This window comes from Alligator mississippiensis, chromosome 14 (genome assembly GCF_030867095.1).
Source record: "Alligator mississippiensis isolate rAllMis1 chromosome 14, rAllMis1, whole genome shotgun sequence".
Classification (NCBI taxonomy): domain Eukaryota; kingdom Metazoa; phylum Chordata; order Crocodylia; family Alligatoridae; genus Alligator; species Alligator mississippiensis.
In genome coordinates this window covers 13,413,261-13,438,368 of record NC_081837.1, presented here as the reverse complement: position 1 = coordinate 13,438,368, position 25,108 = coordinate 13,413,261, and the positions used below count along the sequence as shown (strand labels likewise).

The 25,108-nt window shown below is 43.8% G+C and overlaps 1 protein-coding gene across 10 annotated transcripts in view; it reads left to right on the top strand.

Annotated features, from left to right (window-relative positions):
- Nucleotides 1–17,769: 17,769 nt before the first annotated feature.
- GTF2I (general transcription factor IIi) overlaps nt 17,770–25,108 on the top strand; it is a 101,987-nt gene continuing 94,648 nt past the window's right edge. For all 10 annotated transcript variants that reach the window (XM_014608043.3, XM_014608040.3, XM_014608037.3 and 7 more), the window contains exon 1: nt 17,770–17,860. The gene's annotated coding sequence lies outside the window, so the exon portion shown is untranslated. The remainder of the gene's footprint in view (nt 17,861–25,108) is intronic.

Genomic DNA, 25,108 nt, shown 5'->3' with positions numbered 1-25,108 from the left:
TAAGGGCTTCAGAGCTTTCTAGGCCAAGTCCCCATCTTTTCACTTCCCACAGAAAGGTTTGAATCCTTTCGCGAGTTCTTTTAAAACATCTAGGATTTCATTTAGATTTCCTTGATGTCTCTTCATTGCTGGAGGTCAATGAAAATTAATTGACACAATAAAAGCCCCAAAGAAGTGGTAAAGGAGGAACAAAGCTAATAACCAAAAGAGAGACGGAGACTTGTATCTGTGACCCAAATTAGAAGTGCAGTTTGACATCAGATCGCTTGAAGTCAACATCCAGACTCCGCTACTGCTGTGTCAGCTCATTGCTTCAACCTGCTGCCCTTCCAGTTACAGGAAAAAAAGAAATTCAAAGATAAAAAAAAAATTTTCTTTCCCAAAATTAATGTGTTTTTGCTTGGATTTGTTGACAAATCAAGCAGAATATGTACCCTCTAGCAGGTGGCATTCATATTTTGACTTGTGTTTTCTTTTAGTAAGTTAACATGGCAAAGCTGAAGGTTATTGAATAACTTTATCATGAACTAAGATTTCTAGACTCCTGAAAAAACAGGGCTGGAAGCCATCTAAATCCAGTGATTTTTTTTCAACCAGGGTGCTGCAAGATCTTTTTAAGGTGCTATGGGGTACTGCTTAGTATTAGCACTGTCAGGTGTGCAAACACCAAACACCTACACGTGACTCACAAGATAAACCCAGAGATCCATAGGGTCCAAACGTTATGACCTGTTGTGGTCTTTCTAAGTTCTTTGCAACAGAAGAATTGCTCTATTATTTTTCCACAGTCAAAAAAACAAGGAAAATGCCAGCTCTTAGCTTTCACAAGTGGTGCTTTGAGGATGGCTGAGAACTGCTGATGTGAGCCAAAACCCTGCTCAAGGCAGGATCATCCCTATCTAACCCACACTTAGAAACTCCCAATTGCAGAGATTACTGAAGCTTCCTGGCAATCCATTCCAATGCTTAACCAACACCATGTACAACGTCATACCAAGTTTACCACGGATTTCAATACTGCTGTGTTTGTTGCATCCGTGTAAGGAGCTGAGTTCTTACCAAATGAGAGGCCTAATGCACTGCATAGTACTTTTGTTAAAAGCCGCTGGGTAAATTCAGCCAGCAGAGTTTAGTCAGGACACAAGAAAATTGTACTTATACTGGGGACAAATTATGCAGTCTAACAGAATTAAAAGGCGAAAAGCTTCCCAACTGCCAGGGAGGTACAAAGGCAATCAGAAGCCAGTTGTATCTCAAACCTATCTCTCTGCATCGCTGTGCATTAATCAACCTTGCTAGCTAGGCTGTAGTTCCATGACTGGCCCTCAGTTAGCCTTATGACACATTCAAAACTTCCTGGACATCCAGCAGGTTTATACCGTAGTGCCGCTTTTGCAACCGGGGCCCCCTTAAGCACTGGGACCACAGTTCAAACACTCCCGTTAGTTGCAGAAAGGCTTAACAACCCTGCCAGAAAGGGTGGGCTCAGAAAGAAAAGCTGTAACCCTGTGCCCAAGGTGGAATGACGAAGAAATGAAAACCTATGCAGCCCCTCATCTCTCCTGTGTTTCAAGAACACGATAATTTCACCAGGAAATTCTGATCTGAAGGGCTAATCCAGAGAAGTGCTCAGCAACATAACGATGCTGAGGAGCTGATGATGAGGCTGGTTGGGTACTGCCCTGTTTCAACCCTACTTTTCCTGAGCTCCCAATAAAAATGGCTGCCAGAAGTATTAGTCATGTCAAAAGAACAATTTAAATCTTCCATTTTCCTCTCCTATTCTTTTTTTTCTGTCCCTTTCTGTATCTATTCTTGTTCACTTAATTGGATCAAAGGTGATGCATCAGTAGGCTGTTGGGCCAACATTTTCTCTCTTGAGTACCAAAACCCAGACACCTCCAGGAACCCAAATAAAACTGGCCTGAGGGGAAGAAGGAAAGCCCTGTGTTTAAGGCTCTTGACTAGGACCCAGCAAGTCTTGGCTCAATTCCTTCATTTTCCACCAGGTTCTGGTGTGACTCCAGTCAAGTCACTTGATCTCCCTGAGCCTCGGTTTCAACATGCGGTTAATAAAATCTTTGTCAATTTATGCTTTGGGTATTGAACGCCTTGGAGCAGGGACTGCCTCTGAGGATGTGTGGATACAGCACCTAGCACAGTGAGTCTTGCTCTCAATGCGTCCATACTTTCAGGATCATTATCGTTCAGTTTTCAAATGTGAAGGCCACTCCTTCCCATTGGAGTCTGTGCCAATTGAGTCCCATATAGAATCAGTACCTAACTTTAGGTTAGAAAAGTTGCCCCGTTGCTTCTTTTGTTATGATGGACTGTGAAAACATTTGAGAGGACAGTTCTGTACTTACCCCACTTTGGAAAAATGATGATTATTGCTTGATTACTGTTTTCAGTTGGGTGTAATTCCAGCAGTTTCCCTAATCTTGATCTTTTCATTTGTAGTATATTTTTGTACCCAGTTTTGTATATAACATGATTATGTGCCGAATGGAATCTATTCCCTTGCAATTAGAGCGCTGAAGATGCAGATCCTAGCACTTCAGCCACATTTCTCATTTATTACTTTTCAAAGACTTTGGTGATTTCTTGTGTGTGTATGTTTACAAATCCAATAACAATCCTCATTAAGAGTTGCAAAACATGAAACCATTTGATCCCAGACAGATGGCAGCTAAATGAAGTTTAATTAAAGAATGAGAGCTTTGATTCAAATCATTTTTTAAAAATATAGTACACCAAGATGCTGGAGAAGTAGCATAAACAGCATCTGTGCTTATTATTCAGAACCCAGAAACCATTTGTGAGAAAACACTTTGCAAAACATTTCAATGAAATCATGAGTTTGTCAACCACATCTTGAGCAAAATCAAACTGCCAGCTGGATACAGTGTAGAAATCCTGCTTTTCCCCCCTTCAGATAATGCAGCAAATACCTAGGAAGCAGCTAAGGAACCAAGGAGAATTTTTGGATGGGTTGTTGGTACTTACTGACTCATTTCTTCCTTTTTTTTGGGAAGAATTCCACTAATGCAAAAGAAAAAGAGGCTTGATTCAAGACACAAGTGCAGTCCAATCTCGTTCTGCTCCACAGATTGTTATACCACCTTCATTACTGTAGTATATCTGAACACCTTGCAGCAGTCATGGCTCACACAAGTCACCTAGTACTTCACAGCCGGTCAAGTTGAAGCAGAGGATTTGGCTCCACCTGTTGGGTCTTGTCTCAGTAAGCGTGCTGGCAGGTGGTAGTTAACATGTGTTTGCTAAGACACTTTCCCATCGTCTTAAACCTAGAGGCACTACAGCTGCAAGTTCAGACAGCCTACACATGCCATTCCTTGCTTAAAGTCAAAAACCTTACGCATTTTCACAGCCGCCACATAGGATGACATAAAGTGGAGGAGGCTTGTGACTTCAGGGAATAAGCAGTGGGCAAGAGGAATGATGAAGAAAGAGGAGCCTGCTGCCTCATTTGTGCTGCACCTGTGCTTATTTAGCTAAGTTCACTCACTTGGTGCTGGGGCAAGTCATCCGACAGTTACAGGACAGCAGGGTATCAGGTCTGGCTCCTTTTTTCATACAAGTTCTTTATTTAGAAGGGATGCAGGGTAGGAAATCCGGAGGCGATTGCTTGTGTGCTGATTTTTTTTTTTCTCTCAACAGAATAGGAAACTTTTCCAAGCTTTTCCATGTGGTGGCAGCAGCCCTTCCACATAGTTTCCAGAAGGAGAATGAGTTTCTCTCTTACATTCTGAGAGTTCAGTCATCTTCAAAATAATCCTTTTCTTTTCCCTTGAAAAGAAGGGGACAGGTTCCTAGCTGGTGTGGATTAAAGTAACTTCAATGGAGCATCACTGATTTATACTAGAGGAGGATGCTGGGCCCTGGCTTGGCATTTAAAGTATCCAGGATGGTCTAGAGCCATGCATTTTCTCCCTCTATTATTTCCTACAGATAAAGGCCCAGATACCATTCAGCTTCTTCAAAGTAATGCCACTGATTAATCCCAGAATAAACCCATGGATATTAATGGTCAGCAGAGTTGGGACCACTAATTTAGTAAATAATGTAGTAGTTAATGACCTGATTTTCCTCTCATTTCCACATAAATCAGGTCAATGGAGTTACACTACTGCCCCGTTAGGGAATACTGGGCATGTCTACACGTTCATTAATGCACTGTAATTGCAGTGCATTGAGTTTAGTACCTGTAATGACAGGTACTAAATGTAGTGTAATTGGCACTATTGTGCATTAGCGCAGATGAATGCTGTTTTAGTGACGTTAATGTGCATTAGACTAAATCTATTGCGCATTAGTGCATTAGCCTGGGTTTTGCCAGCCACACTAATGAGCAGTAGACTTAGTCTTCTGCGCATTAAGCATCTCGTGTAGACATACCCACTGAACAACACTGAAACATTCAGGGCATTTCAAAGTCCAGCTCTTATGTTAAAGAAAATAGCAATGTGTGACGACTGCCAATGCAAGCATGTTTTTGAGCAGAGTTTGCGTGGCTGTTATTTGAAGTTTGTTGCTTTTTCCAAGGTCATTTTCAAACTAGCTAATGACAGGGTCTATCTCCTGCCATATGCAAACGTTCAGCACTTTAAAATGCAGCTCAGTCCTGGCACATTTGGGTAGAGCCACAATGTGATGCAAGGAAATCTCTCAGACATTGACCCATATGGATCTGCATTCGTTCTAGCATTAAATGTAACTTTCTCTTGCAGGAGAGCCCAAACCTTGGGCCAGATCTTTGGCTGCTTTGCCCCTTGGGTCATTATTTGGGCAGATGCCACTGCCATTTTTGTTTGGTAACAACACTGTACACCCGTCTGACAAGGGTGCACAGGATGGAAGGCAGTGAGGAACCAGGCAGCTTGTTTGCCTTTTCAGTCTCAATCCTGAGCCCAAATATGAAGCCCATGTGTGCCTGTGAAACCTGAAGAATAAGAAGTGTATCACAAATGACTTCAGTGGGGTATCACTGGAGCAAGATGTGAATGGCAAATAACTGACAGGGCAGCTCTGCATCTTGGAGGTTTGTTCTCTTCCTAGCATATACATACTGCTCCTTTTTATGGTAACAGCAGAGTCCTTGAGCAGAGAGGGACATAGCGTTAGTGTGAAGCAAAGTGAAACTACATGCTCCGTTCTTGTCTCTACCCTTTTTCTTAAAAGTAGCCCTGTAGTGAAGAGGGCTGGATTTCCACACACGTGACTATAAACTAGCGCAGGTGACTATAAACTTATGGACTTATATGGGGGGAAAGGAGGAGTTTCCAGTGTCTCATGAGCATGCTGCTAGTGGAGCATCTAAATCTTTGTTAGATGAATATATTAAACAGCTGTCTCAGATTCAGATTAACGGATACATGGAATATGAACGCAGATTGTTGTATCTGAATTGAATTGGCATGCATTCATGCTAATTTTGTAACTCCATTTCAGCTAGTACTTTTATGACATGGAACCGTGGGAATAATCAGTGTGAACCATAACTGAAGACTTTTTTTTTTAATGTGATTTAATAAGATGATGAAAAGGGGCCTCCTGAAGGGACAGGCTGTAACCCCCAAAGGGCTGTTTGTTATATGAAGGCGGCTTCATGTTCCTTATGATCCAACAGTGGGATTTCAAAGCTGCAGAGGATGGGGCTACTCAGTTCCTAGGGAGGTCCAGAGGGAACAGGATGTCCTAAAAAAAATCTTGCCCCATGTTTCCAAAATGTGGACTCCAAATACATAATCAGTGACTGTGCCTACCATCAATGGTGCTTGAATATAACCAGAAAGGACTTTTGCTCTGGAATTGTGGCAGAACCAATCCCTCTTTATACTGCTTTCATTAAGGTTATATCTTAGCACCTCACAGTCTTAAATCCATTAATCCTTTCACTGCATCTGTGAGGGGTGGGAGTGATGTTATACCCATTTTACAGATGGGGAAACAGACACAGAGACTAAAGGCAAAATGTTTCAAGCTATTTAGGGACCTGTATTAGTAAAACATTTATATATATATATTTATATATATTAGATGCCTCACAGCAAAAGCCTGGAAAGGGTTAATGAAGGGCTTAGTTATTCTCCTAGCTAGACTAAACAGCTGATTAGAAAGAGATGCTATAACAGGTTACAGCTGGCAAAAGGAGTGGAGGAGTAGGTAGGGAGATTTCAGAAACACAAGCTGAGAGAAGCTACATCAAGGACAGGGTAGAAAAAAGACTAACCAGGAGTGAAGGTAGACAGCAGCCTAAGGAAGTAGTGAAGGTTGAAAAGAGATGGTCTTTAGCTGTTTGGAGTGCACAAAATCTTATGCTTCTAGGACTAACTGAATAATATATGTCTCAGACTAAGTGCATATCTGTACTGCCTTCTTCAGCTGTTTACCACAGGGGCTCTGGGCTGGAACTCAGCAGAGAAGCTGGGTCTGAGTTTTCTGCAGAGATAGAAAAGACAGCTCTGCAGGTAAAAGGATCAAGGACTGTTGGAACCTGGCTGGATGTATGGTCTTTTGGATTTTGTGAGGTGATCTTAAACCTTGTTATCTTTAGGTGGTGAGAAGTGTGGGGGGAGAGGTTGTTCTGAAATTATACAAACAGGGAGGGCTGTAAGAGCATTCAAATAAATGCTGTGAAGCTGACTAGGGATCTGCATGTGTAGAGCATCTTTTCCTTGAATAATCTTAAAGCACTTCACAAATATTAATGCATCAAGCCCCCAATATGTCTATGCATTTATAGTCCTCTTCTTGTACAAGTGATGTAACTGAGGCACAGGGAATATTAGAAGCCAGGCCAAAGTCCCAGAGGAAATTCATGGCAGAGCCGGGATTACAATCTAAGCCTCCTGAATTTCAGGCCTGTGTGTGTCTCTCCAGTCCACGTGTCCTGTTGATTTACGGACCCAGACATCTCAAGGAAACATGCAAAATCCTTGTCTCTAAATGCCAGAGTTTACATCTGGGTCTCTGAATTAGCAGGAAGATGTATAAAATCATTTAGTTAAACATCTCCCTCTTGGCTGCATATCTGAGAGTGTCAAAAGCCCTAATTAGCTATGCAAGTATTGGGAAATAAGACAGTGCTTGAAATTTGTTCCCACTATACTCACTTCCAATAACATACTATGAATAACTTGTGTTGAGGGCTAAAGTCTCTGACTGAGTCTCATGTAGCACGGTTGTGTCAGCCACAGGTCTGACTTAACATGCTTTGTGGAAAAAGAAGGCAGAATCCTGCCAGAACAGTAGCATTTATTTCCTAGAAGGTTCCTCTCTATCTCTATTGCTACAGATGTGTTTATACGAGGGCATAATCAAGCTCTGTGTTTATCATGAGCCTCTCACTTTAGGCGCAGGCAGAAGTTACATTTTTCACGTGAGCAGCACCCTAAAAGCGCTCTATATTGTGCTGTGACACGTGCACAGCTGCAGAGCACTTTTAAAGTGTCTGTGCCAAAAATTAACCCTCCTCAAATGAGGTATCAGATGAAGGGGTTTAGGTTGTAGCTGTGTTGGTCTAAGGATATAGGCAGGCAAGGTTCCTTGGGTGAATTTGATATCTTTTATTAGACCAACCCAGATGAAGGTGCTCTACTTTAAAGTGCCTTTAGGGAACTAGTGTTTCTCAGGGTTAATTCGTCACGTGATCTGGGCTGGGCTGCCCAGGGCTGTCAGCAGGAAGGGAGGGGGAAGCCAGCAGCAGTGAGCTGCTGGATGGGGTTTGCCTGGCCTGAGCTGGAGGAGGGATGGGTGGATCAGAGCCCCTGCCCTGCACCTTGTGAACCCCACCTCCAGCTCAGGCTGCACAAACTCCAGCTTGCAGCTTGCTGCTTCTGACTTCCCCCTCCCCTTTCTTTTCCTGCTGGGAGGGGAGTGAGGCTGGGAAGAGGGGCTGCTCCTTAGTTGGTTCCTCACCTGCAGGCAGGCTTTGTTCCCCCCTCCCCCCCTCCATAGTGAACATCTGTTGGGTGGCGGGGGTCACTCTAACTCATGGTGCTTTATGTAAAGTGCCATGAGTCAGAGTAGGGGCCTGCACATCTGTCAGCATCCTTTGTTGTTTTTCAAAATATACCTCCTTTCAGGAGGCCCATCACCGAGAGCCTTATACCCTGAGGATGATGGGGAAAACCAATACAATGATTCTAACAAAGTTACTTCTCTACTGCCTGGTCATCTGGACCACTATATTTTGAGATGTTATCCAAGGTTGTTGTCTGATCCTTGCAGACAGGCCCTTGTTCTTTGCAGAGTCCCGCTCATTTTGGAGGGACACTCTGGTTGCTTTGGTATCCGGAGGCTCTGATTACAGGGTCAGGGACTTGGCTTTTAAACTGTCTAGGGAAGAATCTATATCTGGCTCTGTTGTCTACAGCAGCAAACTTGCTGTTGGTGTTGCAACCGTAATAATGGCTCATGGCTGATGTCTGTGCCAGTAAGTCTGCCTTCCCTTGCTGCGAGAGAAAAAAAGAGACAGCATCCTCAGGTGCTGACAGATGTGCAGGCCTCTGTTCACCTGTTGGGTTGGGGGAGTGGTGGGTGGGATTGAGCCTGCCTGCAGGTGAGCAGCCAGTTGCGGAGTAGCCCCTCTCCCCTGCCCAGCCCCATCCCAGGTCTGGGGCTGTCAGCAGAGGTGAGGGATGGGGAAGGGAGAAGCCAGAAGGAGCAAGCTGTGGGCTGAGGCTTACTCAGCCTGAGCTGGGGAGGGTGTTGGGGGGGCCATAAGAGGGGAGGCTCTGATTTTTCCCCCCCACCCCAGCTCAGGCCGGGCAAATCGCAGCCAGCAGATCACTGCTACTTCTTTCCCCTGCCCCCTCACTTCGTGCTGACAGCCATGGTGGCAGGGCTGGCCTGCATCAGCCCAGTCCCAATTGCACAACAAATTAACTCTAGGGAACACAAGCTCCCTAAGGTACTCTAAAATAGAGCGCCTTCATTTGATACCTCATTTGAGGAGGGTTAATTTTTTGTGCAATCGGCCACTTTAAAAGTGCTTTGCTGCAATGCACGTGTGTCATGGGACAGCTGTAAAGCACTTTCAGGGGGATGATCATGTGAACAGACCTGGTCCTAGAATAGTAGAAAATAAGGACACAATGGGTGATTTGTTTTTTGGAAGCTATAGTCATATAAGTGGTACTGACAACAAATTGTATTCAGTGACAAACAAGCAGATAAGGTAGATTGTGCTCCAAGAAGTGGAAGATTTTCCCCTTTCCATAAAGAAGGGCAGGTTCATTTGCTTCCAGGGCACTTCTTCAAAGCCTGTCAAAGAAACTCAGTGGAGCAGGGACTGGATACACTGGGATTAGAAGGAGTGAGACCAAAGCAAAGGGGCTCTCACAGTGTCCTCAGCCTGTTGAGGTTACCTGGGAAAAGTAAAAATCCCTTCAGGACCTATACACATGGAATTGCAGAGTGTTGGAGCAGACTCAATTAATGAAGTGTGCTGGAGCATGGTAATTACCACACTCCAGAAGATACCAGCATTATGTATATTGGTGTCCCCATGCTGAAAAATGACAGCAGGAGCACTTTAACTAAAGCTTGTTCAATGAGGTTTAGTTAAAGCACCCTCACTGACATTTTTCAGGACCAGCATGCTGATACATCTGATGCTGTGGGTGCTTTAATTAAAGTGGCTTTCAGAACTGCTTTAATTAAAGGATCAAAGTTGGCTGCTTTGTCTTGTTTCAGGGGAAATTCCACCCCTCCAAACAGTAGGCAAGTGGGGAAGGACCTATTCCATCCAGGTTGCAGTTACACTGTTCTGTTATGGGCCAGATCTATTCATGTGATAGTCAAAGAGAGAAACCTTCTCCCTCTCCTGTTCCCTACAAGTGAAGGCATGGAAGAACACAGTAAAAAAAATGTCATAAGACATAAAAATGTAGGCAGATGGAAAATCAAACTTGAATTCCTAAATTCTACCAGACAGTCCTCAAATTGTGTTTTGCTTTAGAATAAAAAGTTTTTATGTCTTAGCTAATGTCAAATTCCTCTACTGCCTCTGGGAGTTAGGGGAAGGTGGAAGGAGGAACCTCATGTAGAAATATAAGGAAGAAATCTAACCACAAGAACAAGAGCTATTTCTTGTTCTCTGACTGAAGTGGCCTGGGTGTTATACTGGTTTAGAGGCCCAAACAACTGCAGGTGCCTACAGTTTGTTCCATGCTTTGAAGTATCACTAGCATAGCTGTGCTGGTCATAAACAAGGGGAAAAAAGTCACACCCCAGCTGATGCACTGGTCGGTATGGTGCCAAATACCTTAATGTAGACTTAGTTTATACCAGCAAGTCTCCTTCAGTAGCATAAGGGTGGGTGAACAGGGCACAAGCCACAGGCACTGCCTAAGAGGTAGAAGCCAGAATGGAGCAGAGGATGCCTCGCTCTTCTGTCCCCAGCTTCCCCTGCTCTTTCTGGCTTCAGTCTCAGCAGCAAGTGGCAGCAGATGAAGGGCACTGTAGTTTCATCATTGGTTGCTGTTCACTGATCCTGGAGGAAGATATCAGGCCCTCCTTTGCTGCTGAAAACAGGACTTGCTTTGCCTGCTTAACATGGGGGAAAAAAAAGAAAAGGAAAAAGATAAGTAACATTTCTTTTCAGCTAATTTCAGCTGCTATTCCTGCCTGCTGCCAGAGCCAAAGTCCTACAAAAAGGTACAAGGGAGGACTGCCTTGGGCACAGTCCTGCCTACTTGCACCTCTGGTCTTTTTACTGGCATGGCTTATTTGCTCAGTGAACTGGTTAAAGGTATTCAAGCAAAGGAATTATTTTGTCTTTGGAACTGAAAGGAGTCCTTGCCTCAAGCCACAAATATAAACATTGAGCTTGAGGACCCAGGCCTGAAAATGTTTAGTGCCTGCTTAAGTTCAAGCCTGTAAGTAATCAGTGGAGCTAATCACATAAATATTTGTGGAACTGGGCCTTCCGCTCTCACCCTTAATATTGCATTCAAGGAAGTTTCTCTTTTTTTTTTTTTCCCTTAAGAAAGCATTTACAAGCTCAGTATTCTCAGAGTCCGTCCCCCCCCGCCAAGCACACTGGCTTTTATCCTAGTGAAGTTGCTGGTTTTAAAGAGGTATGAATTGGTGTTATGACTCTGTCCCGGTCTAGGCAGTAATTATCATCTTGTATGTCTGATTACCTTGCACCAAATTATTTTGCTGCCTCAGGCTTGTTTGTGATACTGGATCAAATTCTCAGCTATTGACTTCAATGGAGAGGTGCCAGGATTTAAATATGTGGCAGTATGGCATACTGGCACTGTTCCCAAGCTGCCATCTTGTGCCCTAGAAGCTCGGCTTTCACGTAAACAGTCGGCTTCTAGCTGTTTGGGATGTGAAGAAAACTTTGAAACCAAGTGCAAAAAGATGCATCTACGTCTGCATAAGTCTGTTGAGAAGCTGAAACAACTGCCCAGAGGTGTGAACTGTCTCAGGGAGCACCTGCTCAGGTGCCATCAATGCTATTTAAAATGTCACCATTACTATGTATTTCAGTGCTCAACAAAGAATAAGTAGAAAGAGATGTATTACATTATGAAGACCTGCACAATGCTTTCCTCACTGGCAACCTATTTTGATGCCACAAGTAGATGGACTTGGAATAGCACTAGTTTATTTTTTCCAGTACTATGTTTGAACTGTGGTGGTTTCTACCAATTATATTGATATACTGACCCAGTAAAAGATACTGTCTAAAAAAAATTCCTCGCCTCTGCCACCTATTGTGTCTTTCTCCTCCAGCACATTGGATTTTCCACATAGAATATGAAGGTGTATGTTTGTTTTTTCTTAATATGGTAAATGAAATCATCTTTTGTAGGAATATATATTTGATAGTATTGTTACACATCAATTATTAAAAGTCTGTCTTAGAATTTTGTTTTATTGAACAGCTACAATATGCAAACAGATCCTATGCTGCTGTTAATGTCGGTGGAACAACTCCAGAGCTCGATTCAGAATAATCTATTTGTGGGGGCAGGGAACCAGCAAGGTTATCTTGTCATTCATGCACAATGCACAGTTTGGCTGGTGGCTGAGGTAAGGGCTGTCTAAACTTCTTATTATTACGGGTTTGAAACCAGAAATGATGCGAGTAAACAGCTCCTTTCTCTGTATTACCTGAATGGCCCCTGTCATATAAGTGCAATGGGGACATTATGCGTATGGCATTAAAAACAACCCAGAATGACCTTATCTTTAGCGTGCAACAAATGAAATAGAGAAAACTATCATAGGGACCTGGACAATGGGGACAGATGTAAAGAGGGTATAGGGACATGAAATAATCTTACAGGCAAATCTGCTTTGGAAAAAGAGGGATTATGATGGTCTACCGGTATTCACGCTCCGATAGGGAGAGTACCTCATTACTCCTGAAGTATGTGGGAGGACAGACACCTGCAAGGTAGGATTTAAACACAATTGAGGAGGAAGAAAGGCAAGCAAGGGAGTTAGGTCATTGCTGAACTTGTGGCACAGCTCCCATGTGGGAAGGATTCTGAATTTCCTCATCCATTATCCCCCTTCATCACAGACAAGGTTTTACTGCCCTGAGAGTTTGGCATTCAAACCAAGGGGGGAGAACAGGTGGTAAAGCATCTGTGACAGAGGTCTCAAATTTGGCAACGTCCCCTGAACATGACTGGAAGATCAGACAGCAGCAGGTTAAAATATACTCATCAAATAATAGTAGGATCTGGTGATGGACTCAAAAAATAGCCAATGAAGCCTAATATCTTGCAGAGAGCTCTTTCACCATTTGCAGGTATGGAGGAATTAACTGGAATATCGAGGGAGAAGTTTTAATACTTGCCAAAAACTGGTCCATACCTATCAGAAATGTCTTTGGTGTTGCATCTCATCCTCCCTCCACACCTCACCCCCAACCAAAACCTAAAGATCTTGGAAAGGTTCTTTTCTTCCCCACGTAGTTCTACACTAAAGATTTTAGAATCAGAAGTAAAAATACCGCACAGATGGTATCATTACGTTTACCCAAAGAAAATGGTATTATAATTTTGGTTAAACATACCCTATGTTCAGTTTTTGGGCTAAACCCATAAGGCACTGCATATATTGATACAAAACTTTCCAATAAAGTTATGTTAACATTACTCAGATCCAAGGAGAATATTGCACATTTCAAGGATGAAAATAAAACAGTCTCCAAAATTCTGGCACACCAGAGACAGGCAGAAGGATCTTGATATATGTTTGTGTTAAATTTGTTTTCAGAAGGACACCATCTAATTGATGCCTTACATTTAAGCTCTTTTTTTAGAACTTGTTGTCTGAGGAAATACAGCTGGACTTGTGTCCCTCTTTCACTTTTTGTTTTAGAAATAATTTTAACTGCTTAAAATGCCTTGTTTTTGCTTTCTGTAGCTGCATGGGAACTTCATGAAATCTAAAGTTGAAACCAACGGTCTGACTCTATAGGGAATTAGAGAAGTAATACAGAATGCTAATACATAAAAAAAATAGAAGTTGCAGTATGTTTCACCTATTAAATCTAGAATCTTTTTTTTTAGGCCCAGAGGAGAGTGTGAGCATTATCTAGTTTGACCTCCTACTGTGCACAGGTTATGGACTTTCACCCTGTGATCTCTGAATCTAGATTAAACCCATGTGATTGAATTGAGCTGTACTTTTCTGCAGAGCTGCTCTCAGCGTAGAGATTCGAATTTATAGAGACTTCATTGTTTCTCTGTTGTGCGTTGCAGCAATAAATTATCAGATTGTTAAAACTACATCTTATTGTTGGTTTTAAACTTGACTAACACCATCCAGTGGCTGAAAGCTGATGTCTTTGTCTGCTAGATTAAAAAACTGTAATTTTGTGAGTCAGGCGTCTTGTGTGTAATTACATGTGTTTTGTTTGGATTTTTTCCCTCCCCACAGAAGTATAACAGGACTGTCTCTCACTCTGTGACTACAATCATTCTGTTAGGAACAAATCCAGCCCACACAGGTGTAGTCCAGGTGGTGGAAAGAAGCCTGGGGCAGAAGGAGGAATTATCCAACCAAGCCTGTGAAATAGCCTCTTTTCATGCCCATAGAGAGGACAGGGGGGATCCATATGGGAGCAGATGATCCTAGCCACCTGTGCAGGAGGCCACCATGCTATTCAGCTAGCGATGTTCCCTCCAAGGTATAGCGATCTGTGAGTACCTCTCTTTGGTCTGTGCGCTATGCCTGCTCCCCGCCTCCATGCTTCACCTTTGAAAGTGGCATGGCGCCATGTGTGTCCTGCCACTGGGTGCGCCAGGCAGCGAGGCACGTGGCGTTGCTTTCAAAGGCTGCAGTGAGGTGTGGAGGCAGGGAGCAGGCAGAGTGCAGATCCCGCCTGCCCTTGCCCCACACAAAGATTGGGGGCTGGGCCACGTGCCCTCACTTGGCTGCCTGCGCTGCGCGTCTGGAGGGGCTGCCAGGCTCTGATTGCCCCAGAACCCAGCCCGGCTGGGCCGGGTCATGGGGCAATCAGAGCTCAGCAGCTTGTCCAGGGGTGTGGTGCAGGGGAGCTGGGGGGAATGTGCTCCCCCTCCCCCACAGTGCACGCAGCTGCCCGTCCACACCCCTGGACAAGCTGCTGGGCTCTGATTGTCTCAGCCCGGCTAGGGACCCATTCATGGTGAATGGGCCCCCGGCTGGGCTGGGTCGTGGGTCAATCCCCACAATGCAGGAGGGAGCGGGGCAACGCCCTACCCCTACCGCACTCCCTCCTGCACTGTGGGGGTCGTGATCTGCCCACCACCCCCCCCAGCCCAATGAAACTTACCTGCCTGTGGCCGCAATCCTGGCTGGGATCTCAGCATGCCTGTTCCTCTCCCCTCCTGCAGCAGCCTGTGGCCGGGCTGGGGCAGGTGTGCGGCATTAAAAAGTTACTGCACGGCATGATTTTTTTCTCGTGCGCAGCTGTGCACGCGTGCAGCTTAGAGGGAACCTTGTCAGCTAGTGGCCCAAATCCTTCTGCTGTGTGGTGCAGCAGAATCACACCAGTTTTGCTGCTAGAGATGCTCTGCACCAGGAAAGGTAAGGGACAGACTATGCCCCTTATGATTGTGGAACTGAACTTAGTGCAGCACTGGAGATGCTCTCCTTTTCTTGCTCTGGTGAAATCCCTGATGATTTCAGAGGGAGTTTGCTTGTGTAAGTGTAGCATATATTTTGTGCACAATGCACTGGAACAGATAATACAGTAATAAAAGACTACAAGTGTCTGTTATGTGGACAGCAAGATGTTATGAAAATGTACTAGCATTGCAAACAGTAGATAAAACTATCAAACGAGGGTTACGAAACAAGCCTCTGGTACTGCTGTAGAAAGTGGTTGTTTTAGCAAATAACGTATGAATTGCCATATTGCAGGTCAGCCCAACAGTTTGTCTAACCCAGTATCCTGTCTCCAGAGGTGGCAAGGATGCTTTAGAATAAGAAATGGGGCATGTGTTATGATCCATCCTCTGTTATAATTTCCCAGTCACCAGCAGTTGGTTACATCGCTGACTTGTGTTTAATAACCTCTGATGGACCCATTCTCCATAAATCTGTCTAATCCCTTTCTGAATCCTCACAGTATTCTTTTTGCAAGGAGTTATTTTAGGGCTATGTTAAAATAAATAAATAAAAAGTGCTTATATTTGTTCTAAACCTGGTAACTTTAAAAATAATCTTACAGATTCATTCAAATTAATTTTAACTTCATAGAAAAATAGTATTGTAATTAGAGGTAGCTGAAAAAATCCTGGTTGAATGAGCTTTCTTTGAGAGACGCTGTTTATTTGAAGTGTTTTATGAGAGGCTTTAAAAAAAATATTTCAAAGGAGAATCATTCTTTTTATTTTGTTTCAATAAGGTAAAAATATTTAATTTTAGCTGTTTCACTTTGTGTAGGCTTTTATATAACTTCAAACCTTTGTAACATATTTAATGTAATAAATATGAAGTATAAGCTAAATGAATCCAAATAAGTCTACATAAAACTTTCATTATGAAACACCCATTTTGATAGTCCTGAAGGCGTGGGGTGTTTTATTTTTCCTTTGTTCTTAAACTTTCACTTTGTGAGGTATTTCAGCTTTCTGTTGCAAAAGAAAAACGTTTTGCTCAGGTCAGCTTTTCCTCTTGAATGGAAATTCTGCTTTTTGATCCGTTCTGCTAAGACCCGCTAGGCTCAGTCTGAAGTTTCCAATGAGACAGATAGATAGATACAGATGCAGATATCGACTGATCAATAAATATCTATATCCATATACTAGATAGAGATCTCTCTCTCTATATATATATATAAAATGTGTGTGTGTGTGTGTATGTATATATATACACACACACATATATAAATAAAATGTCTGTATCTATTATACATCACGTATATCATACATTATATAAAATAAATATTAGAAATATATATAGTAAAACATAGATACATAATAAAAGCAAACAAACTGATGTCAAGTGAAAATTTGCGTATACCCTACAAAATGGGATTGAATCAGTGATTTAAGATGAGCACCTTTGGGTAACATAGTAAATGCTTAGATTATCACAGTATGGGAAGGAGCTATTTTTATAATCGTTTATTAAGCATCTATCGATTTAGCTGTGCACCTGCTGTATATGGGGTTTTTTTTGTTAAAGTAAAGGGCAGCTTCGGTGCCTTTGCTTCTTTTTGGGGAGGTCTATACGCTCATCTTTGTTGAAAACAAGTTGTGTTAATTAACCTTTACCCCCATCCCTCCAGCCATGTAAGTGATGTCGTAGCCGTGAGGGGCCAGAAATGACGTGAAAGGCCACTACTTCTTGGGGCCACCTCTAGGGTGGCCGTCGTAGAGGACATCCCGTTTTCTCCTACTCTGTCCTCTACTGATACGAAACCGGACGCCGTGACGTCCTCTATCTTTCTGTTCAAAAACCGGACGCCGTTATGTCCTTTCTGTTCAAAAACCGGACGCTGGTATGTCCCCTAGTTTTTTCTTCAAACACTGGATGCCGGTGTCCTTTACTTTTCTCTTCAAAAACCAGGTGCCGTTACGTCCCGTTTTTTTTTCTCTTGAAGGACATAAAGGCGCCGGGTTTCAGACCAAGAGAGGACGACGCGCAACCAGACTGCCCTCGCCGTGTCTTTTATTGGACTGAAGTCTTCCAGCAGCGACGGTGGCGGACGCCGGGCCGGCTGCAGGCGTTGCGGGGGGCTCCGCGTTGGGCCGTCCAGCCAGCGACGGGCACGTGCGTGGATGTGTCGTGTCTGTGGGGACGACGCCATGTCTCTGGGTCTTGCTAAAAGCGACTGTCGCTCCAAGCAGAGCGGAGGGCCGGGCCGGGTGTTTCCCTCGAGGCCGGCGTTTAGCGGCTTTATTTCACGGCGCGATGACGCTGGGGGAGACACCCGCTCCCTCAGGCCGCGGGAAATGGCGGGAGGGAGGCCGCGGCCTGCTCGGCCCAGCGGCGGCGCCACAGGGTCTCGCTGCGAGGCGGCGCTGCCCGGCTCCCCTCGGGCGCTCGCAGTGGCGGCGGCGCCGTGCGCAGGCGCGGGAAGCCGCGGGGCACCCTGGGAAGCGCAGTCCGGCGGCCGCTGCCCAGCGCGGGTGAGGGGGTGAGGCGGAACCACCGCTCCCGGCATGCCCCGCGCCGCCCGCGCACGCGCGCAGGGCTTTCCTCGAACAAAAAACCCCCCTGCCCCCTCCTACCTCTCTCTCCCTCCGCCGAGCGGCGCTGGGTTCGGCTGAGGCTCCGCAGGGTCCGCATCGCCCCGCCGGCCTCCGACAGCGGCTCCGAGCCCGGTCTCCTCCTCGCGCAGCCAAGGGCACCCGGCGGCGGCCGCGACACCGTGAGTTGAGCGCGGGCCTGGCCCCCCCCCCTCCCTTTGGGGGTGGTCTCGTCTGGTCTCCTCACAACACCCCCGGGTGGCCACTCCCACTGCAACGGGGCGGGGGGGGGGGGTCTTGGCGCTACCACCCCGGGGTAGTGTCCCCCGCCCCCCGCCCCGCTGTGGTAGGTCCCAGGGGGGAACCGCTCTGCCCCCCGCGGTTGGTGTTGCTGCCCCGCTGCGGCGGCTCCTGATTGGCCTTTCCGTGCGGGGCCCTGGCCAGCCGCGTTGGGGATTGGGTGCGCGACGGAGGGGCGGGGCCAGCGTATGCTAATGAACCTGCTTGTGAATATTGCGGGGGGAGGACGGGACTGCAGTGAATGCCTGTTGAAGTGTAGGAATTACACTTTGGGACAAAATACCTGTGTTTCATTGCATGGCAAACACCCCCAAGTGAGACGCGCAGCTTGTTCTGGGGAAGGCAGAGAAAAAGATTTGTCCAGTATTATTTGTGGCATAGAGCAGGTCGGAGCCTGATTTTCAGCTTGCTCACCTTCCCTTTCCGCTTAGCCGAAAGCTGAAAGCCTAGTTGCTGCTGCTCGAGTCTGGTCGCCACCAGTGGATCTCTAATTTGGTAAAAGGCTAAAAAAATAATGTTCTGTAAGGCTGAGAAATGGGAGAAGAGAGACTAGGAGTAAGCTACCAGATGGCCAAATTGCCTGAAGAAAGATTAGCTTGATTCATGGAATGTGAAGGCTGTTGAAAAAGAGTGAGATGAGGGAATGAAGAGCGATAAACTATTAAATCAATTGACTCGAGCCACTGCCTGAGTAGAAGTGCCACAGCTGCTGCAAGCAGACATTGGAGCACTGTGCTTTTCCTCTAGGCAGAAGAGCAGCTTCCCTGTTTAAGACATGGAACCCAGCTTTTTTGGGCATAGAAAATTTTGGGGGGGGAGGCAAAGGGTACATGTGGTATGCAATTAAATATGGTATTTTAAAAACCTTAAACAATCAAATTTGTGCTTTTAATGTCAGTGTCACTTTTCACCCTGTCTGGTCCAATGGGTTTACATAATAATATAGTTTGTTTCTCTTAAACACTGGCCTGAGTAACATGAAGAAAAAGTGGGTAGATAGTATAGATTTATATTCTCTCTTCTTACTCCCCTTCTCTACTTGATCACTGGCTGTTTTGTAGCCTACATGAATTAAATGTGGATATCAGGGTCCCAGTGCTCAGATGAACTCTTCATGTAGACCTCCTTGATTTTATGGAGGCTCTCTGAGAGTGTATAGGGTCTTCTCACACGGAGTTGGATGTCTGTGGGGGTCTCCACGTGCACCAAGCCAAATCTGTCTCTCAAATGTTGTCCATCTTCCTCAGATCATCTCTAGTGGCACTCTTGGCATTATGGCAAGCAATCAAAATGGAGACACTAATGATTGTACACCTTTACAGGTGGTCCATCTGGACTAGGATTGGGGCACATCAACAGTTGAATGTTGTGGTTTCTTTGTTTCTACCACACACTGATTTCTTTGTGTGTGAAAGTGTCTTGGTCCTTTGGGGAAGGAACAGGCTCATGGCGCTTGTTCTTTAGACAGGTTTTTTTTTTTTTTTTTTAAGTCATTATCTATTGCATCTAGGCACTGGTACCAAAAAAATAAAGCTGTGTAAGTTATGATGCATCATGGTAGGTAGCAAAACCGCCCGTGTGTTTGAAAGTTAATTTGCGAATAACTTGACTGTTCAACCAAATGGTCAACTAAATTGTGTTTTGCAGTTGTGCTGTTCAGACCACCATATGTGGATCCTGGGAAACTGCCGGGGAGAAGCAAGTTCTTGGGCATTGTGGCACAGGTGTTACTGTCAGTCTTGACAGGTCACTTTTAAGAAAAGACAAAAAGTGGTACTTGACTTATGGTAAATAAACTCACCTGGTATAAAGAGGTGAGACGAACCTGGTGCCAACAGTCTCTGCGTTTAGCATCTTTGAGAGCCTGTCTTAAATCATGCTTTGATCTGAATATGTTTAGACTTTGTCCTACTTTTGGCATGGCCTTCTATTTTTCCAGTTTGTTCTTATTTTTCAAATGTCTTGTTGATGAAACCTGTGGTAGCCCTTTTTCCAAACAAGTCTAATGAATCTAACTTTGACGCTGCACGTAAGTCTTCTCTAGCTGTGTGCGTCTTAGTGATTTTAATGAGTTACCATTTTGGATTACATCCTCTTGAATTTCACTGTGTTGTCCAAAACAAAACAAAACAAAAGCATGAAATACACAGCAGGAGAAAAGGGACTGTGTGCGCACTTATACCAAACATGCTTCTATCAACTAAAATAAAGCAGAAGGAATAAAAATTTGGCCCAACAGCCTTGATGCCTGCATACTAAGACAAAAAAATTGCCCTCTTATTTTTTAGAAAAGTGTAAGAACTTTCAGTTCAGAGATAACAAAATACCAACTGTTTAAGAGAGGGATCCAAAATAATTTTGATAGATTTTTAGGGCATAGTTTATCGATTTTTAAAAATACTTAGTTTCTGTATGGTAGGTTTAAAGTATTCTTTCAGAACAGAGCAGGTTTATCAGAGGAAAATAGTGGACTTAGTTTAAGGTCCACTGCACTGTGACTTTTCTTTTTCCTGTGGATATATGCGCCTATTACCTATATGTATACTGATGGGATTATGCATAGAGACATTAATTATAAACTTGTTTGAAAGCTCAATATGTTGGGTAAAGTGCCTTGACATGAATATGTACGTGGACCTTGGGTGCTAAGCAATCATATTGCAGGAAGAGGAGTTCTTGGAAAGTTTAACGGGAAGGAAAGCAACTGTAAGGAGTAAGAACAGACGTACGGGGAAGGTTCTCTAGGGTAACTGGGTTATGGGGCCTTGAATTTGCTATGGCAGTTTTGACAGATAGAAACTGTCACTTCAAAATTTGTTTTCATGGTTTGACATGAGCCTCTTCCAGTGCTTTGTAACTACTTGCTTGCCAAACCTTGAGGTGAACTTATGCAGGATGTTTTTAAATGTTCATTTATTACCCATTATAAAGTCTTTGTACCATTCACTTAGTATCTGGTATGCCAGATAGGACTTGACCTGGTGATTTGATTCCCTCATATTTAAATGCTAGGAATATAGTAGAGGGACTGGTTGTTATACCAGCAGTGATTCAAATTTGATTTAAGCAGAGTCCTTTTTGAACAACAGAATCTTTGTCTGCCACGCTGGAGATCCAGTTTCGATTCCCGGATGCATGTGTAACTGCAGTCATTGAGGCACTGAATGTCTGGACTTGGTCTAAAGCGGGGATGGAAGGTCTGGGCAACCTGTACTCCTCCATGCTCCTGCCCACAAGCGTTCATGTTGAAGGTGCTGATGATCTCTCGCATACCGCATATTAAGTATTTCTGTTCCACATTTGGACTAAAGTGAGACCTGGTGAAGCTTTTTGTTGAAAACATGAATGAGCCTAGAGTACTCGGTGGTTAAGATGCTGAGCTGTAATTTGGAGATGAGTCAGATCTCTTTCCCCTTGATTAAGACCTGTGACTTGAAGCAGGGCTGTCCACATCTTAGGCAAGTCCCCTAACCACCAGGCTGTTGGCTGTTTTTGTCTATCTGGCATTCTGGACCTGAGAAGCCTCTCTGGAAAGCTTTGTCAGAAATGTTGCATTCCTGTGAAAAGCTTGAACCAACTGATTTTTTTTTCTGGTGCACATGCTGAAAAATTCACTAAAGGCTAGGCACTTTTAATTTTTGTCCTGTCCTACCTCAAACCGTGTGTCAGGATGGGGGTATATCTACAGGAAGCGTTGTAACAACCATCTTGACTCAAGAAGGAACAGAATTGATGAGTTTAATGAGGAACTTCATCAAAGTTTCTTGGATGAATTTGTAGTCACCGAGATGCAAAATGGAGGGCAGAGGCATAAGGAAACAAATAATGACGGATTAGCAGACCCCAAGAAAAGTTGAGTGGGATGGCTGCCCAGATTTTTCCAAAATACTGACACACATATAGTTAGGGAATGGGGTATACTCTAGCTGCCCAAGCTTGGATAGTGTGAAAAGAGCTGCTGTGTGTATAGAGGTCAACTATGCTTGCTGTAAGCAGGTCAGATGAACGCTTCAGTGAGCTAAAATGCACGTTTGAGTGTGCAATTTGTATGTGGGACTGAGAGAGGGCACCCAGAAGTTGAACCCTTTTTTTGGTCTGAAATATAAGTCATAGCTTTGGATCCTCTGACCAACATAGGATGGCACAGACACTCAAAGGACCAGCCTGTACTAGCTGAGAAGATAATTTGTCATCCTGGAAAAAATGCCAAAATTAGTTTTGCTATAATTAGCTAAACAGCAGTGGAGTTCAAAATAAATCACTTCTGAAATATTCTGTGTTAGTGTTGATGGGAACGAAGAACCAAAATAATAATTATTAAACATGAACATTGTTTACTAAGTAAATATAATTATATTAGTAAAGGCTGAAATTATCAGATGGTGAGGACTTATATTTCAATTTTTGTTTACATGATTTAACTATAATTCATTAATATCTTGGTGCTGCTATAGAACTCTCTGCATACTTAAAAAACTAAAGTGAATTGACTCCCAGAGCCTCAGTCTTACTTGAATATTAATACAGAAATATATTTATGCACAAATGGTGTAATTGAGAGACCATTAATACCCAAACAGAATCAACATTTGATTTTTATGTAACTGCTTAGTAAGTTTTATAAAAAAAAACAAACCAAACAAACAAACAAAAAACCCCAAAAAGCTTGTTGCAGTTTTATTATATTAGTAAATTGCTGGCACTGTGTCACAAATTGTTATATGCAAGTTTTAAAAGAGTTTTGCAGATACGGTTATGCTCACTGGTGTGGATATAACATGTCTTAGTTTCAACGTATTTTAAAGGAATGTTTTTACAATGAGGTCTTAGGATTGAATATTTTTTGCCAGTGAATTTTTAGCAAAATGTATGATCCATGTATTCTGACTTAAAATCCATCTTTAAGGAGTGAATGAGGGCCATAGAATTACTAACATTGAAACTTTTTTTGAATGGGTTTTTGGAGCAGATGTTAATGGATGTGTAATAGATTAGGCATTCCCCTCCCACCCCCAATCAATTGCTGCTACATTAATGTAATGATTTTGAGCTTTGTTTCCTGTCATACAAGTCTCATTCATTAAACACTGAGGAAAACACCAGAGGTGCTGAACATCTATAGTGCCTTCTGATGTTCATAGACTTGGTGGGTGCTTGGTCCTCTTCTGGATCTGACCATGTAGTTAAGTGCCTACTTGTTACCATTGCCTTTGGAAGAGGGAAGAAAGGAAGGTCAAATATATGAGTACTGAAAATAAATGAAAATAGTGCCTCAGGTTCTGGAGAGCTCATGTATTTCTCTGTGGGATAATGATACAAATGCTGTTACATGCATTTCATCAGCGCTTGGTTTTTAAGTAGCAATATTTCTTTGATGCATGTGGATAAGTCTCCTTAATATGAAATGCTCAGTGCTGTTTCTTGTTGACTCCACTGCTGAGAGTTAAATCCCTGCAGTGGGAGTAGGATTGAAATGGCGACAGCAAATGTCCCAGCTGCTGCACTTAATGGGTTGCTGTTGCTGAGCTTGTAATGGTGTCAGATGGGAGTGGTAAGAGGGTGCTTACCAAGAAGCTTCTGCTTAGATGAATCTTGTCATAGGTCTGTGATTTTAGCCGGCCAATGTTCCAGCATAAAAAAACAAACGTTTGAAAGAAAGCAGACATTTAATCCCAGCAAGCCTGAGATTTAACTCCTCTCTTGGCATTGTTCCTTTTTAAGCAGGAGGCAAGGATTGGAGTTGCAGGTCTCTCTCTCAGCAATTTGACTGCGTTCTCATGAAAGGAATCCTATAACCTGTCTTTACATTTCTCTTTGGATTTCAGCTGCTGAGGTGTAAAATTGGCTTGCCATTGTTTATAGTGCTTCCTTTTCTCCCTAACCTGCATATGCTGTGTATGTATGAAACTCTTTTAAAAGCTCTTTTTTCCTTTATCATGCCAAAACATTGTTCTTTCATTTTCTCTGCCCATCAGAAACTGGCAGAGAGGATAGTCTGGCCTTCAAAGGTTGGTATGTGAACCCTTTTTTCAATAGAGAAAATAAGTTATCTGACAGTTTAGCTTTTATTTGCCTCAAATACGCCCATTTCCTGCCTCCCCAAAATAATAGTAAACCTGAAGTGTCCTGAATGAGCGATGCCAAGGTTAGATTAACTTACACAAAGCTACTGTTTACCCCTCCCTGCTTTTCACTCCCTTTGTCCTTGGGCTTTTTTTCTGTTGGTTGACTCTGAGTCACAGTGATCATCTCTCTAGCAGGATTCTCTTTGCACTACATAATTGTGGCTTTGTAATGATCAAAATGAAGTAATGGCTTATTTAATTTTACAAGCCTTTACTTGTTTGGCAGGCTGTTCTTCAGGCAATGAAATTGAAGGATTCACAGATCATTATAAATCATCGTTGGCGAGTCCTCATGGTCGAGGATGATCACTCCCATGGGTTAAGTAAAGGGTTGTAGATGAGTCAGTTGATGGCTAAGGCCGATCCTAGAGCTGCAGACTCTCTGGCAGATGCCACAGGTGGTGGTTAAAGTGGGGTTGTACCACAGATTTCTTGGTCTTGTTTCTTGTCTTTCCGTTTCTGTTGTTTTTCTGCCTCCAGGGCAAGATGGTTTTCTTTAAAGTAAGGTGTACCTTTTCTCACAAGGCATTGCCAGGTAGCCCTGTTCCAGGCTAGTTTTTCCCAATCTGTGGTGTCAGTGCCACACTTCTTAGTGTTCACCTTGAGTGTGTCCTTGAGGTGTTCCCTCTGGCTGCTGCATGTCCTTTGTCCTTGGCTGAGTTGGGAGTATTGCAGTGGTTTTGGTAAATATACCTCAGATGTGCACACAGTGCCCTGTCCACCACAGCTGATGCTGAATAATCAATGCTTCCGTACTGGTGGTGTTAGCACTGGGAGGACAGTGGCATCTTCCCTCTTTATGCCAAGGATCTTCCAGAGGTGGAGCTGGTGATGGCGTTCCAGGCTTTTCAGGTGGTCCCTGTAGGTCACCCAACTTCACAGTGGTCGAGAGGAACCGGGGTTACCACAGCCTTGTATAGTAGGAGCTTTGTTCAAGTCCTTATGTTGTAATTGTTGAATGAATGATGATTCAGTCTTCTGAAGGCAGAGCTGGCACATTGGATC